The 12,050-nt window shown below is 47.1% G+C and overlaps 1 protein-coding gene across 1 annotated transcript in view; it reads left to right on the top strand.

Moving 5' to 3' along the window:
• The window catches only part of LOC111154967 (EPH receptor B1), a 288,290-nt gene that overhangs the window by 158,154 nt on the left and 118,086 nt on the right, over window positions 1-12,050 (top strand). The gene's annotated exons all lie outside the window — the stretch shown is intronic.

Genomic DNA, 12,050 nt, shown 5'->3' on the forward strand with positions numbered 1-12,050 from the left:
TCTTTTCTATCAAATGAAGATATTGTTTGCTATTGTCCCCACTGTGATAATGTATGAAAAATACCTAACTCGGTGTCAGATATGTGGTAAGTGCTCAGTAAAGGACTGTCCTTGTTTTGGTTGCTGTGAATAAGGGCAAGAGGGGAGTCTGGGTCACGTCAAAATTGCATAGACCAAAATAAGAAGAGACTAGAAGTGGGGGGGGGGGGGATGGGCATTTTAGAGCAATACTCCTGGAGAGCCATCCTTGGTTGGCTGTATTGTGACAGCATCCCTCCCTGTCTCCACCCCCATCTTAATGTGATCACAAATCTTTGTATCATTTGTGCAGACCACCTTGATCCCCAGATCCTCACGGGTGCTTTCCGGATGGCCTTCTGATTTCCTCCAGTTTCCTCCCTTCCATCCATGTAGATCAGTATCAGACCCTGATCCACTTCTGACACCCAAGTCAGAGCCAAGCGCAAGTCTCATAGTGGGTTCTGGATGTATCTCCTTCCTAGACTTCTGGCCACTGTTGTCTTTATAGTCACCTTTCAAGGTCACCACTGTCAGCTCTGAATCCCATATCGCCCCACTCCATCCCCTTGCTACTGACCACTGACCCTGTCTGAGAGGTTCAGAATCAATCCTCAACTCCATAATGGGCAACAGGGGGTGCGGTCCCTCGCTCTACCCCGATCTTTCATTCCTTGACCCTCCAGTTGCTCTGTTAGAAACCTGGTATCAGCCAGTCCTTTCCCAAACCGGAACTGTGACCTTCTAGATTTCCCAGTTTAGTAATACGTATGAATATGGCAAGGAAGCCTGAACCAGAGACCCACATACATCACCGTAGCTTCAGTTGTGTGTGACAAAGACCAGGACACCAGTTGTCTTGGCCTTTCATCAAAGATTTAGAAGGAAGCCACTTTCAACTTAGTGTGAAGGCATACAAATATTGTCCAGAGAACAAAAGCCCCCTGAGTAATTAGAGACCACCCCCTAACTGCAAGTTACAAACGAGAGGCTTGTGATGCCTGCTGAGAGGGCTTCTGAATTGTGTGGGAAGGTGGGCCAAGTGAACAAAATGGGTCTCATAGTCAGTTTGGCTATGCCCAGGCTCTCTGAATTATGTGTGGCATAGGACTGGGATTGCAGGCATTTTGTAGTGATTTATTTTGAAACAGTGTGTCTCATCTTCTGAGAAACTTACCACACAGTTGGCTGGAAAGTGCCCCATCAGAGCCAGACACCTGAGAACTATTATGAAATGGGATTGGCTATGGGCTTAAAGGCTGGACTCCCCAGAAACGATCACAGATGACTCTGCAGAGAAGGAGAAGTCTACAGTCTGAAGTCAGCCTGTGGAAGGACCAGGATTCCCTGCAGCCTGTGCCAGAGGCCATGCCACTGAACACAAAGGTCCCTCTGTCCTCCCACCCCGTTCTGTAGAGAGAAGGTCAGGGTCATGGTAGTAGTGGAGTTCTGCCCTCTGAGATTTGCAAGAGATGCCCAAGACAGCCTTTTGAGCAGTTCCTCTGGGTCACCTCTGAGCTCTGGTCACCTTGGAAATGGGGACAAAAGATGTTCAATTGTGTCGTCTGGAATGAGGCCTTCATGGCATCTGTGTAGTGAGATGAAGCTTGGTATAGGCCGGCTGTGCTGGGCCAGACGTATGCAGAAGGTGGGTGGTTTGACAGGGGCAAGTGGGCCGTGGGCAGTGGGATGCTGTGGTTGCCACCAAGCCCTGACAGTGCTCAGTGAGCACAAAGGGAGGGCTGCTCGGTTTCCACAAAGAGCACACTGTCTGCTGGCCAGCAAAGGGGGAACTGTGTGTGAGGTGAGAATTCACTCTCCTTGTGAGCAAAGGGCAGTGTCCATGCCCGTGCCCAGTGGAAAGATCTGTGCTGAGCTCCGATGAGGGTAGCCGTGCGCCTACCCGCAGCCCCTGCTCCAGGACTAAGACCTCTTCTGAGTGGACCTCAGGTGCTGTGTGCTCTGGCGCTCCACAATGACTGATGAGATCGGGAATGTACGTGCCTAACAAGAGGGACATAATAGCCAGCACGGACTGAGGTCTCTCCACATGGGAGGCTGTGCTGAGTCCCTGACGTGGGAGATCTCCTCAATCAGTCTCACAGAATGTAAGCTAGGTGCTACTGTTATCCCCCATTTACAGGGGAGAGAACTGGGGCCCAAAAGGGTTTGCACGTAAGTAAGTGAGTGAGTGGCTGGGCCCAATTTTTGCCCAGGCCGCTTCAGGGCTCTCTCCCCTCAGGGTGAGGCTGCTTCCCTCAGGAAGGAGGATCTCTGTCTCTGAGGTGGCATGGCCCCAAGCTAATGACACCCCGCTTGAGACAGCACAGGATGGCATTTCCTTGGCTAAGACTCGTCACGTGATCTGCATGCTGGTGTCTGTCCTCTGTGAGGGTGGGACAGAGAGAATCGGGCGGGGCAGGCACCAGTGCCCTCTGCTATGTTAGAAGGGCCCCCTGGGTGAGCATTTGCACTGACTCCATCCGTTCCCTAATAGAAACAACCCTACTGCACAAATGCTCAGACACACCTCAGGGGCACATACGCTGGTGTTCGTGGAAGAAATTCACCTAGAAATAGAGTGGCTGGGTTGGTGGGCGCATACACTCAACACATCTACACCTCTCGTGAGGATTTCCATCTTGCTTCTCCACACACAGGCCAGCTTTTACTTTTGGCCAATTTGACTGATCTCCTAGTAATTTTGACTACTATTTCCCTAATTGTAAATCAGTGTGTATTTTTCATACATTTCTTGACCAGTTTATTTTCTCTTCTGAGAATTAACTGTTTATAACCCTTGTCCATTTTCTACTAAAAAAAATGTGATTTCTAGGTGCCCATTAATTGTATGTGACATCTGTCCACCCCCCCACCCCAGGCCTCTGCTGATTTTTAACTCTATTTATGGGTATTGTTTTGTTTTGTTTTGTTTGGTCATATTGATGTTTTTAATGTTTAAACTCAGATCTCACCATCTTTTTCTTTCTGATTTGTGTATTGACTTTTTGCTTGGGTTTTGTGTTTGTCCTTCCACTCTAAGGTATAAAAACAATCTCTTATATTTTCTTTCAATTCTTTATATAGTGTTTATGTTTAGCACCTTCCTCCATCTGGCATTTATTTTTGTCTAAGATGGGATACTAGTGTTCTTATATCTTATTAAAAATAACATCCCATCATCTCCACCTGAATTGTCCACATGTTAGTGAGATGCCTTTTTTATTATCTACTAAATGCCTGTATATACTTATCTTTATTTTTTTCCCATTGAAAGAATTTTCTGTTCTGGCATCATTTCTAAACTGTTGTAAAGATGATAGCTTTATAAACATGTCGATAACTTATAAATCAAACCCCTACATATTATTCATTTGCCAAAAATGTCTTGCCCATTCTTAACCAACTGAGCCACCCACACGTCCCTACTGTCTTGCCCATTCTCAAGCATTTTTTTCTTCAAGATGAACTTTGAAATCAGCTTGGCGCCTTTCATTAACAATCTTATTAAACTGAGACTGGGATTGCACTGAATGTATGGACTGCCCTGGGAAGGTCTGTCATTTTTATGATTTTTATGATATGCCTCTCCATCCAGGAGCATGGTATTCAGGTCTATTTTTGTGCCCTTGAGTAAAGTCTTATAGTTGTCTTCATGCGGGTATTATTACACAGGCCTTGTGAGATTTAATCTTAGGTATTTTATGGGTTTTGTGGCTATTGCGAGTAGGTACTTTCCCTTCATTATATTTTTTAAATAGATTATGGTTATCATTAAGAGATGTCTCCTTAGTGGTGGGAGTAGTGAGTTCCCCATCACTGGGGGATCAAACAGAGGCTGGCCAAGCACATAGAGACTGTAGAGGGCATTCACCACCAGGGACACATGGTGATCTACAAGGTTTCTCCCTGTTCTGAGAATAAGTGTGTCTATGAATTCTCAGAATGAGGACTTGATTTTGGATGACCTATAATTTTCTGGGAGGAATATCTACTTTCTCAGTTTCCCTTCTTGTTCCCTTAACCTTGGATTGTTGTCTGTAGAACCCGGATCTTTCCTGTATACGTGGAGAGGGACAGCACAAGTTTCTTTAGGAACTGAAAGGGACAATGGGTGGAAGGTCCTTCAGTATATTCCCAAGGAAAATTGAATGACTAATCCATGCTTCTAGGGGTGCATCTTGACCAGCCTTGTCAGTTTGTGGGGCTGTTGTAGAGGTGCTCATCTCCACTGGAGACTTTGAACTCCTCAGGGCAGGTATCTGTGAATTTATGAACAGCATAATCTTATATAGAGGGCATAGCACATTGTGGTCTCCATAAATGTGTCAGATTGATCAGTCACACGTCAATGAAAGATTAGGCTCAGAGAATGTAAGTGACCTGCCTAAGGTCACACTGTGGCAAAAGCTGGCCCTCAGCCCTGATCTTCTCTATGTGCTTCTTTCACGACTCCGCAAGGCCTCTGAGCCTCATTTCAGGGCTAGAAAAGAGGTCTGGAAGTCCATGTCTTTAGGATGACATGACCTCTAGCTTTCCTTGATTTAAAGCATTCCCAAGGAATCTGTAGGAGGGAGTCATGTCAAAGCTTCCCTCTCTCCGGCCTCACCTCTGACCATGAATAGAAGTTTAGTCTTGTGTCCCTCCCCCCACATAGGCAGTGGCGGGGGACAATCCTATTCAGATGAGCTGTCTCTCTAGGTCCAGGGAGCTCAGCTATCCTCCCTGAGGGCTTCTGCAGCCTTGTAGCAACTAGATATTTGGGCTCCAGCTTAGACCAGCTAGAGGCCCTGTCTTGTTTCCCAGAAAGTGAAATCCACCCCCTCTCTCTCAGACAATTAGCTCCGTTGAAACAGGAGAAACAAGGAGTACTTTCTACCAACATTGGTGTTTGGTGAAATGTGTAACACTGGGTTCTCTGATTATCCCGAAATCCCTCTCAGCAGGGTCCCTCCTTGTTTTGACTAATCATTTCTTCTTATTAATAACTGTTATGATTAGGAGAATTGCCTGAGTATAGGCCCAGTGTTTCCAAGACCCTAATGAGCAACACGTGCAGACTTGCTCAGTGCAGTGCGGGAACCGCCGTGGCTCTGTGTCTCCAGGGAAGCCCCCGAAATGCTTCAGGAACAAGAGCTTCCTGGCACCCTGAGAGACCCATCCCCCCTCCCCCCAGCACCCGGCTTCATGGGCATTCGTCCTACACCTTATGCCCTCAGGTGCCCCTGCCCGGGGTAAAAGAGTTGCTAAGTATGAGCTTTGGACTGGCTGGGCCTGTCTTCAAGTCTTGGTTCCACCACTCACCAGCCACGTGACTTGGGCAAGCTCCTTAATGTCTCTGAGCAGCAGTTTCCTCAGGTATAAAATGGGGGTAATAGTTTCTACCTCATCAAATGTTGGGAAGATGGGATTTTATCAAAGAACATACCCAAATACCTAAGATCATACTTTGCCTGCAGGGTCTGTTATTAAAACAAAACTCAGAATTCCATACAGAGCACCACCAAATGGAAACCAAAGCTCTGCTCTTTCAGAGGCCCTTGCAGAAATCTGCTCTAGGAAACCAGCTGCCATTAATCACTCACTTAGGGGTATGACGCACGTGAGTTCCACCAATCCGTGTCTTGTTCTGATGTCTGTGCAGATGGCACAGGTGTCTGTCCACAGGAAGCCTATGTCCCTGGGTTCATTTGAAACTGGTTCCAAAGGTGGCATGAAATTGTCTCTGAGAATATCAGGATCCAGAGAAAGAGAGAAAAGAGAAGCAATGATTTCCCCAGGTTTCATCAACCTCCCCTCCTTACCCCAGCAGGACAGCCTACATTTTGAGGGGAGTAACCAGGGTGCCTGCCCCACCCCTCAGCTTTCTAGCCCTGCTGCCTTGGGCCTCCAGCATGACTGCCTCTTTGGAAGGGACACCTCAGAACTTTACACACTACTATCTTCACAGTAAGCAAATGGTGTTCCAAATGGCTGGAACTCTCACTCACAAACTATAGACAGTCCTTGGTCTGCCTTTCTGTAAGGATCCCAAGCCTCTCTTAGCTGTTACTACTGAATAGAGGATACCTCACTAATCCATTTCGATGCCCCCACTTTGCACCAGGTCTCTGATAAATTATCTGTGGTTTTCTGATGCGCCCTCGAACAGTTACCCCATATCCCCCAGTGAGAAGAGCTGACAACTCCTGCTGCCACTGACTGACTGTGTGTGCCTGACATAGAGTCTTAGGAACTGCCCCACTGCCATCCAGGGCGCCTCTGTGAAGGGGGCTGGGAGCCTGCAGGCATATGCCCCTCTCCAAGGTTCTGAACCAGCATGAAGCACCCCATCACAACCTTTTCCTCTAGGACAGTGGTCATTCTCGTCCAGTCTCTCCCAGGAATTCTACACCTTGTGCAAGAACAATGGAAGAGGAATTCGTGTCTCAGGAGGGAAAGAGAGAGAAATAAAGAGAGAGAGAGCTGAACTTAGCCTGGGAAGTATCATAGTCACACGTGGCGCTTAAAGAATAGAGGGTTTTTTTGTGTGTTTGTTTGGTATTGTTTTCCAACAACAAGTTACCAAAGAAAGAACCACAACTGATCATGAAACTGACTTCATGTTTATTCAATAACTCTATCATTTTTCTGCAAAATTTCTCTCATTTGGCTTACGTTACCTTCCAATTCATCCTGCGTTCAGCCCTGTGTGCTATATTAAGGGCAAAGGTATAACAACCAGCCTGACCTAGTTTTCTGCACATTTTGCCTCCATACAAGACCTCATCATACATCTACAGCCCTATTTCCAGCTCCATCTCTGTCTTTGACTCCTGTCTGTCTTTCCATAAAATCTCAAAGGATTTCACCCTTTCTCCAGGAAGCCTCCCAATTATTCAGACATGGTTCCTTATGTAACTATGTCATGGTGAGCAGTAAGTAAAGAATTGTCCCAATAGTACTGCCATTTTTGATAACTAGTCTGGGCCTACCTGCGCTCTCATACCATACCTTTTGCACATCCTTATCCCAATGTCATTTTTCAATCTCCTTCTTTGTTGCTTCTTAACCCTTAGCCCACATAAAGTATCCAATCAGTTTCCCAAACTATCATCTTGACTCTTCTCAGTCACAAGAACATTTCTGTGCATTCTTTTGACTTACAAAACTTAAGAGTCTTGAGTATCAACTCTCCTTGTTGGTTCCTTCCCAGACCCTATCTCAACCCTTTCTCCTAAAGGAAGATTGAGTAGAGGACATAGTTTTTTGTGGGAGTAAAAGAGGGCCTTCCCTGCCCACAGGGTAAGGGAGAACAAGGAAGCCCAGATACCATGTCAAAGCCAGACTACTTCTTGGGCGGTCAGGGAGCAGATATAAAGATGCACAAAGAGGTTAAAAAGAGCACGACCCATTCTGGAGATACAGCCCCATGTCCAAGATTGGGGTTCTCCCCCTTCCTGGATGTGCTTGCAGGTGTTAGGGGACCTAAAGTATATACACTGGAGCACATAGCCTCCAAGGTGTTCTCCTCTTATAGCTCCAACCTGTAGACAAGACGCCCAGACACCATCCCTGAGTATTTTGTTCCACGTTGACCTAACCTTTTCTCAGACATCTGTAACTCTTTGTGTCTGCATTACTTACATTGATCCTTACCTGTATGTGTCCACAGTTCCCAGTACACCATGGGTAGGGGGGCTCACCTCCCTAAAAAGCATCTGGGTTTCCCAGCATCATGGGCTGTAACTGCCATATCTTCACGGCTTTCACAGGGCCCAGCACAGTTCTGGACATGCGGTCTCTGTTCAAGGAATGAGGGCCTGCATAAGATCAGTCTTAACTGGATGAGCAGTTTGGGGTTCCAAATCACCTAATAATGACAATACTTTTAATAATAGAAGATGATATTTATGGAGGTCTTCTGTGTACCTGTCACACAGCTAAACTCTTTGGGTATAACATCTTATTACATCCTCAAAACTACCACTTTTTTCAGATGAAACTATTAAGACTTAGAAGATTGTCTTCTCAAGGTTCACCAACAAGAGAATATTTGTGAATTTGGTTGCTGTGAACATCAAGGGGGTTCACTGGTTAGTTACAAGGAGCTATGAATCCCTGGGAACCTCTAAAAAATCATGTGTGTTCAAGCATTTGTCCATTTTTCTGGGAAAATCTTCATTGCTTTCATCAGATTCTTCAAGGGGTTGTGCACACAATGTGGAGAAGACTGTCTCTGGTTTGACACAGAGCAACATGATCCCAGCCTGCACATGGGGTCTCCCAGGAAAGCTTTACCACATCACCATTGTCATCCACCAGGTCCCCAGGGGAAGGGATGCAAGGCTGTAGACCCTGGCTGTGGTAGTATACAGCTGGCTGCACCCTGTCTGGTTGGCACCTTGGACCAGGCTGAAGTTCACATCTAAATTCTGAGACCAGGAAACTGGCCTTATTAAGATTCCTGATAAAGGAATTGGCTTTCAGGGCTTACCTATCTTCAGCAGATTTTCCCTTTGATTACTCAGGAATGCTCTTATTTCCAGCTTAATGCCTACAAATACACTCACCCACTCTCTCCCACCCACCCTGTCTTTCCATTCTTCTAAAAAAAAAAAAATCATCTGGCCTAAATCACATTAAGAAGCAGGAGATTCTCTCTCAATATGGCAACACTTGGGCCAATTTTGTGTCTCCGGAAGGATGTTTTCTGTTTAACTCTTTGGGGTCCCAATACCAACTGTATTCATGCAGGCTGAGCCAACCTCTGGCACATTCTGGAAGACACAGAGCCCCAACCTCATAACCCAGGACCTACCATGCCCCTCCCACTTCAACCAGCTCAGTGGTTTTCCCATCTTTTAAAAGGACTGAGTCTCTTTAGCCCTTTTCACAGGAAGCTTTCATCAGTAGTAACCGTGGCAACAGATCAGAGAAGCTTCAAAAAGCCTGTCTGTATGTAATTAAGAAAAACGAGGACATGGACACAAGAGCAGGGAGCTTAGACAAGGAGACTGTGGCTCCCAGCCTTGCCACTGCACGCACTGAGGGCTTTTGCTGACGGAAATGACAGATTTTCTTCTCCCTCTGACTTCTCTCTCTACTCCCCCTTTTTTAGCATTTTTGTGTGATTGTCTCATTTGGCCTCATTCCTGGGGATGTTGCTGGGAGCTCTGGTGTAGGACAAATGCTCCCTGCAGGGGTAAGGCCTCAAACCCAGGGAGTGCAGTTTGGATGGGGAAGGGTGGCCTACCACCTCCCGCTAAGGAGGTTTATTCAAGGGCCAAACCTGCTCTGGTCAGACTCTCCAAGCACAGGGGATAGGGACATGGCTCTTAGCATTAGGCCAATGGAGCAGAGACCAGGGACCATTGGTGTTTTAGGCACCTAGACACTGGACCCTAGCTTGCTCTGCCTGGAGCTAACCTCCTGAGAAAGGGAGCAGGAGCTAAGCGTTGTTGGGAGGCTATCTTAACCTATTTTATCTCAGAACCCTTATTCTTACCTGAGTTATCTCACTTATCTCAAGGTTTCTGTTTGGCTTTTTCCTAACCCCTGAGCGCCTAGAACCGCACCGGTGTATTTGTTAAAGGAATGAATGAGTGAGGAATAGGATCACAGCCAGTCTTGGGCCACCTGCACTGTGAGCCCAGGCACTGTGCTGGGCTCAGAGATAACAAGACATACCCCTACGGTTGCAGACACACAGCAAGACATATTGGGTTCTCCCAGCACGCTTCGAAAGGAAAAGATTCACTATAAGCCGTTCTGGACTCAATAACTGTGGGACCTATAGGCCGCCATTCACATCCCCGCAGATGTCCTTCTCTGGAATACAGCTGTGAATGAGAAGGGGACCATAGTTGCTTTATATGAAGACTATTTCTAAGTAAATATGAAAATAACCTTCCTGGAAACGCACCGCTTTTCTTCCTAAGTGGGGAGCAGACATGGGACAGCACTGACTGGGGTCTTCCCAGCTGCTAGGGACACCACTGGATTAAGGGACAGGGAAAGCCTCTCCCAGCCAGCTTCTCCCTTGTTGCCTTTATTTCACTAAAGCCTCCACCACTCAGGACCACAAGCAGGGGTCCTCGCTGCTACCACATCTGTATCCTCCCCCTACCCCACAGCAGGGCCTCTCAGACTGGAGTAAGATGCACGCAGGTGATCTCCCAGGCAATACAGGTCCCTGCGCCACCGCCCAAGGCTGCCCTCCAGTGAGAGCCTTACCACGTCCCAATGACGCAATAAGACAAGGGTGTTAGCGGATTCGCCCCGCGCCCGGCCGAGAGGGAGCCCTCCATGAACATACCTATTATGAGTATAAGAGATGGTGGTCTGTGGCAGAGGCTGGGCTCTCTGCGGAGCCCGGGAGTGGTGGCGCGGACCACTGGGAGCTTGAGGTCCGAATCTCATCAGTCCGAGCAAACAGACGTGTCCAAGCCAGGCACTGGCCAGTACGCACGTGAATGAATAGTGCAGCGTGGGGTGGAGCCGGCTGGCCCAGTAAGACCGCGCCCACCACCCTTCCAGCCTGGCTGCGCGCTGATTCCAGAGAGGTGATGGATGTTTATCCCTGGGCAGATGGGTGGGGGCATTCTCGAACGCTATTTGCAAGACTTCAGTAGAAATGCTTCATGAATCCTGCCCTGCCACAAGCATGCAGGAAAGTTGGGCTTTAGCTCAGGTCTAATGGGCTTTATATAGTACAGTACTGATTTTCTTTCACATTTTAATAGAATCCGATTTAATATTTGCTTTCTGCTCTAGCTGCTTGCTGCTGACTGATTCAACACAGAATCCTTCCCTGGTGCCCCCCGACCTTGTTGTTATTCCCTCATTTTGTTTGTTGGCATTTGATTCCTGTCTTCAGCATGAACCATTTTACACATGTCTTCGTTCAGCTGGCGACAGTCACGTGCGTGAATTCTGAATGCATTACTATCCAGGGCAGCTGCTCCAGCAGACCCACCATTCAGAAGGGGGGCTTCTGGGTATGATTCGTTTTCACCATGATATGCATTGCGGTGCATCGAGGATAGGCAGCGCTCAGCTGGGGAGGGGCTGTGATCTGTTCTGTTTTTGGGCAGATTCTCTGACTTCATCAAATGTCCAGCAATGTGGCCGGTAATTCAGAAATAGGTTGCCTTTCCACCAAGGACCAGGCTTTCTGGAATTTCGTATTTAACAAGGCTTTTCCACCTTTGCCACGGGATGAAGGGGAGCCCTAGACAGAGCTGTCCAGAGGGAAAGGGCTGCTCTCCTTGACTCCCAGAGAGCTTGGCTGATTTGTAGGAGAGAGAGTCTGTTCAAATCTCCTGTTATCCAGGAACAGATCTGACCATCAACCTTTAGAGTACTGTACTGGTGGAAGGCCAGACTGCAAGACGGCTTTTTTCTTAGTAGGGAAAGATAGCTGGTTTCATTAGCAGGCAGCGCAGGGCTGTCATGGAGCGCATGAGCTATGGAGTCAGGGGGACATGGGTCTGCATACTGGCTTCAGTTCTTATAGACCACGTGATCTACAGCCAGCTTTAGTTTCCCTTTCTATACAATTGAATTAATCATTGTATCTTCCCATGTAAATGTGTATAAAGCAGCCAGTAGAGTATCTGGAACAAACCCCTATGCTCTTCTTATGTTGTTGGGTCAAAAACGGTGGCTTGTATGAAGCTCCCACCCAACTTTGCATCTTGTCGTCAAGCACCAAAGCTTGGGTGCTATGAATATTCATCTGTGCAGGTGGTCTGGCAGCCTGTCCTTCAGAGAAACAGCCCAAGATGTATACACCACACAGACCCCAAGTTGTGTGGGGTTTTGTGCAGGATGCCTGTTGGATCTGTGCAGGATCTGTTTGGGCTTTTGATGGGCCACTTGTGTCCCTCAACCCTTGAATTCTACAGGAATCCAGTAAGTGTCTAATATACATACATATTATATACATATTATATAATATACATACATATGTATATACATATTATATACAGTATACTATATTATAATATACTATACATACTATACACTCAGGTTGGCTAGGGGAAGTGGCA

Source organism: Enhydra lutris, unplaced genomic scaffold (assembly GCF_002288905.1).
Source record: "Enhydra lutris kenyoni isolate GAN:26980312 unplaced genomic scaffold, ASM228890v2 scaffoldscaffold39, whole genome shotgun sequence".
NCBI lineage: Eukaryota > Metazoa > Chordata > Mammalia > Carnivora > Mustelidae > Enhydra > Enhydra lutris.